We start from the raw sequence: 12,497 nt of genomic DNA, 5'->3' as shown, positions 1-12,497 counted from the left end.
TCCACCTCTCATCTTCGGTCTCAGTTTTCACTTCTTTTACATGCTGTGTTTATCCAGGCTTTTCCCTGGCTTTAGGCCTTTACTCTCCTCATCATACTTTGGTTGACTGGGAGAACCCACCCACATTGGTTGCCTGAGGCATCAGTCCTTTTTGAAAAATTCAGAAGACAAGAACAGTTGACGTGGGGCTTAGAGAGTCAAGTTCTGGCCTGGCTTTGCCACTTAAATTCAGTGATATTATACAAGATGCTTCAGTTGTCTGGATTCAGTTTATTAAAAATAGTTTTTATAACAAAATTGTAACATAGGAAATAGGTCTAATTATCTCAAGGGTTTTCTCTTATTTAGGACCCTTATAATTGCAGGTGATAAAAAACCCCAACCCAACCTGGCTTGAGTGATTAAGTAGACTTTATCAGCTCAAGTAACTGAAAGGCACATAGTTTCAGATATGACTGGGTTCAGGATTCAAGCAATGACTCTTGTATATGGTTTCAGTCATCCCTTGGCTCTACCGGCTGATATACTAGCTTTATTCTCAATATCCAAGTTGTAGAAGGAGGGCTGCAGTGGTTTCAAGCCTAATATTTTCTCCCTTTCAAGTTGAAAGAGGAAAATAATGAAATACTTTCTCAAGTTAAAAAAAATAGTTTTTTTTCCCATTGGTTCTGATTGGGTGATGTGCCCATCTGTGAACCCATCCCAGTAGAATTGGTTGTATTGTGTGGTGCTTGGCTTATCCTGGTTCATGTGCTGTCCCCTCGGGCTACTGGCATTAACCCTACCTATCCTCTCAGACTGCAGTGGGGGACCAGAGGTCTTCAAACAAAAACAGAGACTGTAGCCAGCAGGGGATGGATGCTGAAGACACAAAGAGCAGACATCTCAGAATATCCTTCTTCCTCCAGGTGTCTCTAGTTTCTAGCTCTGGCTCATGCTTTTGCTGAGCTATTTCTAAGAGATTTAGATGGGTGGTAACAAGGACACGACATTGGTGTGAGGAATCAGGCTGGGGGAGTCGAGTCCTCCCTCCCCCAGCTCTGTCACTGAGTGGAGACCTCTCCTCCTAGAGCTCCAGTCCTAACCTTCCCAAGGAAGCATCTGGATGCAATCCTTCCTAAGCCCTTTTCCAGCTCCAATGTGCTAGGATTCTCTGAAAGGCTGCATTATGCAATTAAAAGCCCGTCCAGAAGGGGAGGCAGTCAAAAGGAATTTCTCCACTGGAACCAAAGCTTTAGAAATGTAAGGTCTCATGTAAATTCCTTCCTGTATACTGTTTTCTTTCTTGTACTTAATAGAATACCAAAGCTCTATATTTTCACTAGGGGTTTTACTGCTCTCTATGTTAATCTTGCAGTGAAATTATACTATTGCATTTGGGACCACATCCCATATTTCCATAACAACAGGCTGGATAAGCCTTAAGTACGGAAAAGTGATGATCATTAATATAAAATCTACTGGAAATCCATCCTTCTAAACACTTTGCCCTTCCTTTAAAAAATGGTTTTATTGAGAAAAATTTAATCCATCTGATCATGATTTAGTTTCTATTGACTCATCATTTTTCCTCAGCAGAAGTGATTTAAATTCCAAAAAGTATTTAAGGAGTAACTTGAACATTCTTTCCTGCCAGCAAATAGAAAGTCACATTCTATTTTCCCGACAGCAAATGGATTTTAAACTTGAAGCTTCTACCCCAAAGCTATGAGTGCTAGGCTGTAGTGTTGGATTTAAACAGAGGAAAATGTCTTCTTAACTTGGTCAAGAGAAGAGGCAAAGGTGCTCTCCAGTTGGAAGGCACTGGTACCTTTGTCGTGGTCGTTATATGTCCTGAAGGGTGGGTCCCCCTGCCATGTTTAGAACACTGGGGTCCAGCACTGTCCCTCTGGGCTCTTCCACTCTGTTTCAGGCTCACTCTCGCCAGTTACTGGCTGGTTGTCAAAGGCAACAGTGGCAACTGCTTCTTGGTGGAGGGGAGGGGGAGACGCGTGGGGCTCAGGCAGGAAGGAAAGGAGACAGTGGTGAGGAGGCAGCAAGGTGGGCAGGCACAATGAAGACCTGGGAGTCAGCCATGCATGTGTCAGATACTGACAGCAAGCAAAATGGGAAAGAACATCTGAAAGAAGTTTAGCTTCACATTGTATATACACACTGCTTTGGTGTTTTTGTGGAAGACTCAAGATTTGCATTGATTTTCAATTATTTTGTTGTTGGAGTACTGCAGATACTCAGGGTTGGTTTGCTTAGCACTTCCACTGCTGCTCTCTCTTTCTGAAAGGTTAACCATATCACTCATCATCCAAATTGTACACTTGGGGCTAAAAGGGACCCTTTCAGTGATGATGCCCTTACTACCAGAGTAGATCAGGACTGTACCAGGCGAACTAAGACATGATTTATTCCAGTATTTGACATACAGTTTTATTTGGGAATGCTGCTATAATATTTAAAAGTGAGATGCTGCATCTCCTGGCCTCCCTTGCTCCTAATGTGGTCAGGTTGTCACAGTTCTAGTCCCTGAGACAGAGGCAGAAATCCCTGCAAAGGACTTGCCTCCCCAAGTAAATGAGCACCAGGGGGAAACTATAGCTTCTGTCCCCTCCTTCCTGCTTGGACTACGCATGTGGCGCCCAGAGGGGCATGAGTGTTGGGATAAAGGTCAAGTGCCAGCATGGTAAAGAGAAAGGTGGGAGGACACAGGTGCTGGTGATTTCCTAGACCTGCTGCACAGGCCTGACCTGCTCACCTCTGACTTGCTGTAACAGGAAGAAATTAACTGACTGGTTTTGGCCAGTTTAATATGATTTCTTATATCATACCCAACTCAATTAAAAAAACTGGTATTTTTTAAATGTCAGGTCATAATAAGGTGGAGCAAGGAGTTCCTGTTGTGGCTCAGCAGAAACAAACCTGATTAGTATCCGTGAGGACGCGGGTTCAATTCCTGGCCCCGCTCAGTGGGTTGAGGAGGATCTGGCTTTGCTGTGGCTATGGTGTAGGTCTCAGCTGCAACTCTGATTTGACCCCTAGCCTGGGAACCTCCAAAAGCTGCAGGCATGGTGATAAAAGGGAAAAAAAAGAGCAATGTGGTAAGGAGGTTCATGTGGCAAACACATTCATTCCTTTTCTGTTGTAAAGGAGCTATGCATTAGTTAAGACTACAGTCTACATCTTTCTTTGTCATTGTGTTTTACTAAATTCTGGATGTTTTCAACACACACCAAAGTAGATATATAGCAGGATGAGCCCCCAAATACCCGTAACTGAACTTCAGCAATTATTGTTTTATTATTATCGTGGGTTTTTTTTTTTTTTAAAGCAAGTTAGAAAGTTACCCACACCTGGAGAAACAGAAGGTACAATTTTCAGTAATTTTCCAAGGTAACAAGGAACTCTGATCAGAAGTGAGAAGTTTATTCACAGACTGTTGACTCTGGGTAATGCTGAGCTGTGTGAAATAAATCTCTGTTAAAAACACACACAGGTAAACACTTTGCATGATCTGCCTTATTGATGGGAGAGTGAGTGGAGCTGTGGAAAATCCCAGGATCATTGCTAGTCTTGTGATCTTAGACACATGACTTAAGCCCTCTGAGGTTCCAGTTTAGTCTTTTGTGGAATGGAGATAAGAATCACATCTCAGGGCAGTTGTGAGATATTGATTATAAAGTTCTTTGTATAATAATTGACACACAAATGTAAGTGCTCAATAACTGGTCACTGTTGCCTGTGGTATCAACTCAGTTTTAACTTGTTCAAGTTTCTTTTGTCTTCTAGGTCAGGTGGTGAGTGGAGAAGGCTATAGAATGACAAGAAATAGAAAAGCATCCGATTCCATAGGCTTCATGAAACAGTATGTTACAGAGTGCGGGTTGATAATCAGGACTCCACTTTCCATACTTGGAGACTAGGTCGCTTCCACCAAATAGAGAGTGATGGTCCCTAGGGGTAAAGATGTATAACTGGCTGTAGGTACACCTGTTCCAAGGTCCAAAGATTGTTCAGTTTGTTATAGTGTTGTAGTGCTGGGGAGATGCTGACTTCCCACATCAGGAGAAAGTTTCTTAGAACTGGATCTTGAAAAGAAATCATTTGGTTTTGGAGATTTAGAAATATTTAAACAAAGTCATTTTGGTTTTTGAGATTTTCACACAGACTATGAGTCAGAAATTTTCAAATTCAATCTGCCAGAGTTCCTTCATTATTAAATCTCACTTGGGGATATTTTCCAGCTTGTTTTGGGGAATGAGATACATATAATGGGGAGAGAAGGAAGGACCAGATCCACAGAGACTCTTTGTGTACAAACGGCAGGCCTGCCTTAGTATCAAATAGGCTTTCTATGGATTGGAGGGCATCTTAGCCATGGCTCCTTGGAAGCAGAGACTAAGACAGGAGTTTGGTTGCATGTTAGGGTATACTTTTAGGGAAGAAAGAGAAAAGGAAGCAGGATAAAGAAGGGAAAGATGTGAAGCAAGGATGTGGTCTCATCTGGAGTCTGGCTTCTGCCTGATGCCATGGGGAGCTCTGGAGCATGATGTTTTCCCTCAAGGAGAGCCCATCTTGAAGCAAGAGGACTGGCCTTTTGTCCCTTAGGTCAGCCAGTCCATGGCTGTGGGGTATCCCCATTTGGAGGGGAAGATATAATCTCTCACCTGGTTCCATTCTGTCTGAAGTTGCCTTTCCAGAGAAGGAGCAGCTCTGAGCCATTAGCAGCCATCATTCCCTGCAGCTGGGGAATAGGTGCACCCATCTAATAAAGGGGGGGGGGGTTCTGGGAAAGACCCTGACAGAGTTCCCCCATAGATGGTATCTCACTCTCAGTCAGTTGTGTGCCTCTTCATGCTGCTTTGAGAATTTATTTGAAACAGAGGGATTGACATCTCTAAAGATGTTCATTCTTGAGCCTGGCTAGTACATGGATGCTCTCTTAAGAGGGGAAAGTTTTCTTAGCCCCCAACACTGGCTTTAGTTGTTTTTATTATAACTTTATTTAAATAAATATAAACCTATTAGTTTCAATCGACTTCTCATGGTTGTATTTCTTAAAAAGCATGAAATCAAAAGGAATTACAAATTATTTTTTACATATAAGACCATTAAAAATCTAATTACCATGTAAATCCAGTGTGATGGGTGATGCTCTTTTGCTGAAACTAAATTGTTGTTTCACGATAAATTTTATGCTGTGTAATCCCATAGTTGGTCTCATGCTTTACATGGCCTGTGTACTTATTAGGGAATATGGAAAGAACTTCATCTTCAAATAATTTAATAATTGTATCTCTTGTTTGAGGGAAACTCTTTAAACAACTTTCAGGAACCAAAGTCATATCAATAGAAATAAATAAATAAATGTCATATAAATATAAACAAACTGAAGTCATATAAATATAAATAAATAAATAGAATACGAAGAGAGAAAGCTGTATATTTTTTTTTGTCTCTAAGAAAGAGATTTATCTATGTCTTCTTTGGTTTTATCTTGTACTCCTGATACTCCAAGCAGAATTACCTGTTCCAGTTTCAGAACTGTCAGATTTATATACCACTTGTTCAGCCAGCCTTTGAACTATGTAAGAATTATTCTTGTGGATGTGGCTTTATCAATTGTCATTTTCATCCTCTTCTTGAAGATTCTGAAGCTTTAGAAAAATGCTTTCTAAACAAGAAGGGTTTTGTTCAACACAAAATCTGAATGCAGCAGTGTGCAATCAACATGCAAATCATTTTCAGATTTATTTAAATTTTAAAACAATGGTGTAACATTAATAAAAATGCCTGAATTTTTCATAGCATATATCACAACACCAAAATACCAAAAACCAGTAACGACTGTAATGATTAGGAACATTGGCAGATCAGACAGAATAAGCTACTGTCAACAGACTTATTCAAATAGGGAAGCAAGCGATCATGGAAAAAAATGACATCATGGGAACTCTTAGCTTTCACTGTGCAAAAATTTCCATTCATTCATACTGAACAAGAATAAAATTTTTGAAACAAATCACTCTAATTTTGAATTCAAATCTAAGATGCCTAGTGCTCACCATAGGGAAATCTGCTAAGAAGTCATTTATCTTCAGACTTCATCGGTTCATATTTTAACCAATTGCAGCAAGACTAATACCTGCAGGAATGAAACTTAGGTTAAGTGTCTTTTTTTTTTAACTTAAGAAATGTTTACCAAAGTTTACATATGTATTCGTTTCCTGTTTTCTTCTGATTATCTTGGTATTTTAATGATGTATAATAGTTTTCCAGAAATGAAACCTGATTACATGTACCTATAAGAAATCAGGGCTTCAGTTATAATGGTATGACTTGTAGCCTTCTTCCAAATCAAGTTAGCGGCCAGTGGAAGGTCTTGTGAAAGTTGCCTATGTATTGGGTGCTAATGTACACCTCTGCTATTCTCTTCATAAAGTTATGGTGAAAACCCTTGGGGTGACTGGGAAAAAGTCTTTGCATTCTGGGTTTCTTTTATTCTAGGCTCTGCTGGTCCTCTTTGTCCCATGTGGGACCATTGGAGCCTTCCAGTGGCCACATTGCCTGGTTGTGAATCTCACATCTGCCGCTCACTCTCTGTGTGGCTTTGAGCAAGCTTGTGGACCCTTGGGGCCACTTGTTCATCTGTCAAATGAGGAGGACCAACTCTGCACCTCCCTCACAGGGCTGGGGTGGGTTAAATGAGGGCACACAGCACACTTATAGCAGTACAAATCACAGGCTGTGTGCTCTATGTTTGTTATTATTATAAAAGCCAGGAGATGGTGACTAGGCCCTCTGTTCCCTTCCCTCTGCCCTCAGGAAGAACTGAGGAAAAAAAGCAACATTTTTCATCTACACATCTTTAGAAGCAACATAGTTTGGCAGAAAGGACGCCAGGGTTAGAAGCATACATACAGACAGAGGTTCCAGTCCCCTCTCTCACAAGCTGTTCAATGAGATTATATCTTTTTTTTTGGGGGGGGTGTCTTTTTGCCTTTTCTAGGGCTACTTTTGTGGCATATGGAGGTTCCCAGGCTAGGGGTCTAATTGGAGCTGCAGCCACTGGCCTATGCCTGAGCCACAGCAACGCGGGATCCGAGCCACATCTGTGACCTACACCACAGCTCATGGCAACGCTGGATCCTTAACCCCCTGAGCAAGGGCAGGGATCGAACCTGCAACCTCACGGTTCCTAGTTGGATTTGTTAACCACTGCACCACGACAGGAACTCCTAAATGAGGTTATATCTTTAACACCCTCTCAACTGTAGTCTCCTTATTTGGAGGAACAATAGTATCTACCTCAGAAAGACTTGAGGAATATTAAACTAGTATTAACTAGTATTAAAATAATCAGTGAAGTATGTAGCACTTAATCTGGATAGTTGGTAAAAATGGTCAACAACAAATGTCAATTTTCTTCCCTTTCTGTCTTCACACATTCCATGACTCCTGCATGTAAGCTTTTCTCAATCTCCAGTTACCTTTTGCATTTTAAACTACTCATCCTTCATCCAGCTCTTTAAATCCCTGCTCTTTCCTGGGATGGCAGGTGTATCAGTTCAACGGGGGCATTAGTTAGTCTAGAAGTAGGTCTTCTAGCTACAATTTCTTAATCCCTCCAAGAAAGTGGGAGAGAGAGAAAGAGACTGACTCTGTGTGTTTTGATGTGTGTATATGTGTTTTTCATTTATTCATGCATTCAACCAAAATTCACTGAGGTCTCACAATTACACTGTGCTAGTTTCTAGGAATAAAGCCAGAACTGAGGCCTTCCCTCTCCTGTGGCAAAATTCATATATTCTAACAGAGGAGAGAGATGCATAAACAGGTACATGTAGGCAATACAGGGAGTATGAAGGTCATGAGGCAATATCAGGGAGGGACCATCCATCCATCTGTCAGAGCAGCTGGTCACATCTTTAGAGGAAGTGGGGCTTCCTGAAACTTATAGGGTATGCAAGAGTTAGCCCAGTGAGAAAGGGGAGAAAGAATAAGGTGAGGTGGAGAGCTGGGGCAGAGGGGTCAGTGGGAGCCAAGCACTGAGGAGAGAAAAGCTTAGTGGCAGCATGGTGACCACAGGTTGTAGGTGAGAGAAGGAAACCTCAACTTTTGCTTAAAGAGCTTTTTGAATGGATGTGTGAGCAATATATGGGCTGACTTCTTATTTCAGCAAATATAAAGATGTATTATCCCTTGAGGTTTGTTATTAACCTCAGTTTCACCTCTGTTAATATTTACTCTGCAGGTCAGTAAATCTTGATATTCACTTCAACAGAAGCCAATATCTTCAGATTATGAGTCATTAATCCTGGCCAAACTGAAAAATTGTGTGAATATTTTTCTTTTGCTTGGGAAAATAAGGACTTTTTTTGGTCTCTTTTTTCTTCAGGCTCTCTTAAAAGGGAAAGTTAATTTTTATCTGAGTCTTCAAATGCCTTTCAACATTTAGCATTTGCAGTTGAGGGTATGCGTCTTATTTTTTCTTTTTTTTCTTTTCTTTTTAGGGCCGTACCCACAGCATATGGAAGTTCCCAGGCTAGAGGTCGAATCAGAGCTGCAGCTGCCAACCCACACCACAGCCATAGCAACATGGGCTGAATCTGCAGCCTATACCACAGCTCATGGCAACCCCAGATCCTTAACCCCTTGAGTGAGGCCAGGGATTGAACCTGCATCCTCATGGATTCATTACCACTAGGCTATGACGGCAACTCCTGAGGGTATGAGTCTTAATATGAGTTTTGGAAAGGTCTCCATCCCAGTGAAAGCACTGCAGGGAGGCAGGAGTTAAAACAAATCTTATTTTAAGCCCTCCTGTGAAATACTCTGATTTTAGGGGGAACTAAGAGAGGAATGTAGCCAGATTACTACTGCCCATTTTGTGTTATTTACTGGCGTTGTTTGACTTGAGTTATATCAAGTGTAATGCATCTCTAGGTCCTGGCAGCAAAATGCTGTGGAGAAGAACAGCTGCATGTTGCCCATCTCAGGATACAAAACAGCGAGTGTGAAAAGACATAGGTGAGTGCATTTGCTTTCAAACAGCATAAACAGTTGGGCTTAAAGTGTGCAATAGAAGCAATTAGTTTGCTGTGTCAAGGGAGTATTTCTGGTTCTGTAATCTGTAGAATCATGCCTATAAAGATAGAGAAATTCAAGACAAAAGGAGATGAAAAAATCATGGAAGAAGTTCAAGGTTATGTTACCTGATGGCCGGTGGTTGTTACTCAGAGGAGTGGGAAAACACAGCATGGTGATAGCTGTTTAGAGGGGAAAGGGTCTTTGCCAAGGTGATTTAAGGGAAGAATTTTCCAAGATTTTCTAAGATGTTTGGGGGGTGGAGGGTAGGGGAACCAGGAAGTAAGGGTGGGGAGTTGCTAATATGGTGGGGGACTCTGTTTAGACAAAACCCCAAGAACATTGTCTCTCAGAGTGTGATCCCAGGACTAGCGTCATCAGCATCCCCCAGGAACTGATTAGAAAATGAAAATTATCAGACTGATCCCAGAGCTGTAGATATAGAAACTCTGGGGGTGGGGCCCAGCAAAACATAGTTGAAACGGCTTTCCAGTTGATTGTAAAACACTTTCAAGTTTGAGCTACCATGCCAGGTCCCACACTTTTCAACTTTATCTGTACATGGCAGTTCCTTAGGGAGTTTCCAAAATAATGATGCCTGGGTTTTACCCCCAGAGGTTCTGATTTAACTGCTCTGGGATATGCCGGGACATCAAGATATTCTACAGCTCCCTAGATGATTTTAATGGGCAGCCAAAAGAATTACTCTAGGGCAAGGTCCAATCCTAAATTACTTTTTCAGATTTAGTTCTTTCTTTTTCAAATCAGATATTTTATAATGCTTCCTTTACTATCCTGAAGTGAAATTTGTATGAATATTATTGCTTATGCACATATTTTTAACTGAAATATAAAGGTGAAATAACAGAAAAGTAATTTATTATAATATGCATTACAAACATTTTAATTTGTGAGTCTGACTATGCTTATGTAGTGCAAGCAGATGCTTGCATTGAATTATTATCAGTGTGACAGTTGCAAATGCAGATTGATCCAGGTGTGTTGAATTAGCAGCTCAGAAACCAGACCTCATGTGATATTACTGCAGGGAGGGGCATGGTTTCCTGAAAAGGACAGATCTTAGTAAAGTTTCGCATGGAATAACTATCCATTGTTATTTCTCTGAGCCCTTGTTCAAAATGTATACTTAAAAGGAGCAGTGGGAGTTCCCGTCGTGGCGCAGTGATTAACAAATCCAACTAGGAACCATGAGGTTGCGGGTTCGGTCCCTGCCCTTGCTCAGTGGATTAACGATCTGGTGTTGCTGTGAGCTGTGGTGTAGGTCGCAGATGTGGCTCGGATCCTGCGTTGCTGTGGCTCTGATGTAGGCTGGTGGCTACAGCTCTGATTAGACCCCTAGCCTGGGAACCTCCATATGCCGCGGGAGCTGCCCAAGAAATAGCAAAAAGATAAAAAAAAAAAAAAAAGGAGCAGTGATTTATTGTAGTGGATATTGTGATACCTTGTGAGGCTCCTCCTCCAGGACTGAAACACCTATTTCCCTAGCAGCTGGGAATGCTGATGGCTGATGGCCTTCAGGGGATAGTCCCTTTGGGTCTTGCCCTCCACTGAAGGAGCTGCCTTGTCCAGGATGACTCCAAGATTATGCCCCCTGCTTAGGCACAGACTTCATTCACTGGCTGGTCAGTGCTGGGTTATAAGTGTGGCAGCCCTCCTTGCCTTAATTCAGGACAGCTCTGAAAGGCCATCTAGGCTGTAGAGCTCACTGTTGGATTGGCTGAGATCTTTGCTTAAAGGGCATTGCAGTACAACTTCCCTCCTGCCCACCCTGGCTCCCCTCCATTCTCCAGGGATGTTGATTGACTCTGCAAATACTCTGCAATAAACTTCCTGCTATAAATTCATCTCTCAGCCTGCTCCCATGGGAGCTGACAAGTAAAACTGCCCTAGGGAAAACCTGAGTCCTTTACTAGTCAGCTGGGTTACAGTTGTCCAAAAAGATTCTTGGTTAATATTTTATCCCTTGAGAGCAGCTTCGTGGAGACTGACAGGGACCAAACTGGAGTTGTATTTGGCAGCATGACTTTTGGGAGCAGCAAAGCAGGCAGGTAGAGGAAGGGGTAAGGCTGAGGTAGTGAGAACAGAACGGGCACTGGCGTTTTGAGTGTTCAGAACATATTCTTGGAAATTGGTCTGGTAGAGGCTCCACTAAATTCAGAACAGGGTAGCCTCAAGCAAAGATGTAAGTGAGGCAACATTTGTTTTATTTTCCCCCAGTGCTTTTTTTCTCCTTGGAGTCTGAAGCTATCAGAACCTCCTCCCTGGAAAAGCAATTTGATACGCAGTTTATCCCAGCTTAGGTGAACAGTTTTTGTTTTTTCTCTTCCAGAGATATCTGCATTTTAAGTATTTTTATGGAATAACAGTTGTGGTCCTTTGTTAAAAGGAATTTCAAGAAACTGTCCCTGCATAGAAGGATGGAGCAGAGGAAGAGGGAGTCTTTGCACTTCCTACCCGCTCCAAATCAGTTCTCATTGTGTTTTTCAGGGTCATACAAAAGTGAAAATGGGATATGCTAGTAGGAATCTATGTGAGCTCTTTGGGTATGAGTTTTATTTCCCCACTCATGAATTTTATTCCCCTATCCCCTTGGACTTTGATGTATAGTTTCAAAGGAAAGCCCCATAATTTAGATTGTAAAGATAGAGTAAATCTGAAAATCTTTAGTAGTCTAAACAGATTATTAGAATTGTGAGTTTGGGTTTTGAAAAAATGCTATAAATATGTGAGAAAACATCTGTAAATTTTACTTACTTGTAAAGTCTTTTCCAAAAGATGTTCAGTCTTGGCTTAGTAATTTTGTGTCTCTGGCCTTTAATTCCTTTTCCATGAAACTGATCATTTTTTAGATTCTTCTCACAAGATTATTTTTTATCCTCCTCTTTAATCATCTTAATGAAATAGAAGGATAAATGAAAAAGTGAAAGCAATGAGGATAACTTTAAGAAATGTCTGTAAAGGACTCTGTCTTTTTTAGCAGCCCTGTTATTCATTCATTCATTCATTCCATGAACACTGTCCATACTATGCTTGGTCTGGGCCTTGGTCCAGAAAACAGATAAAGAGGTGCTAGTTTAGGACCTTGAGTAATTCCAGGGTAGTAGCATCTTTCTTGATCTGCTGACCCTCAGGGCAAGACTTTATTTACTGTTCACAGTAGTTGTGTCCTTGGCCATGAATTAACTATGACTTTGTGTTTAAATGCAGCATGTTTGAAAAGTCTCTTGTATGCAGTTGGCCAGGGTGTTGTTTGCATAATATATTGACTGTGCATGTTTAAACAATACCTTGGTGGATTATTAATACCAGGTACAATTACCAAAATGAAACCATTGAGAATTTCTTTCTTTAGTAATCTGAAGTCTTGCCAACTTTTCTGCCTTTCATGAAACAAATGG

At 41.3% G+C, this 12,497-nt stretch overlaps 1 protein-coding gene across 8 annotated transcripts in view; it reads left to right on the top strand.

Moving 5' to 3' along the window:
- GADL1 (glutamate decarboxylase like 1) overlaps window positions 1-12,497 on the top strand; it is a 345,574-nt gene that overhangs the window by 134,788 nt on the left and 198,289 nt on the right. For all 8 annotated transcript variants that reach the window (XM_084987315.1, XM_084987314.1, XM_084987313.1 and 5 more), the window contains one exon: window positions 8,938-9,021. The gene's annotated coding sequence lies outside the window, so the exon portion shown is untranslated. The remainder of the gene's footprint in view (window positions 1-8,937; window positions 9,022-12,497) is intronic.

Source organism: Sus scrofa, chromosome 13 (assembly GCF_054392235.1).
Source record: "Sus scrofa isolate SSC_HxYL_T2T_F1_AM1 chromosome 13, Sscrofa_HxYL_maternal_Yorkshire_Landrace_v2.0, whole genome shotgun sequence".
Classification (NCBI taxonomy): Eukaryota; Metazoa; Chordata; class Mammalia; order Artiodactyla; family Suidae; genus Sus; species Sus scrofa.
This window is presented reverse-complemented; position numbering and strand designations above follow the sequence as displayed.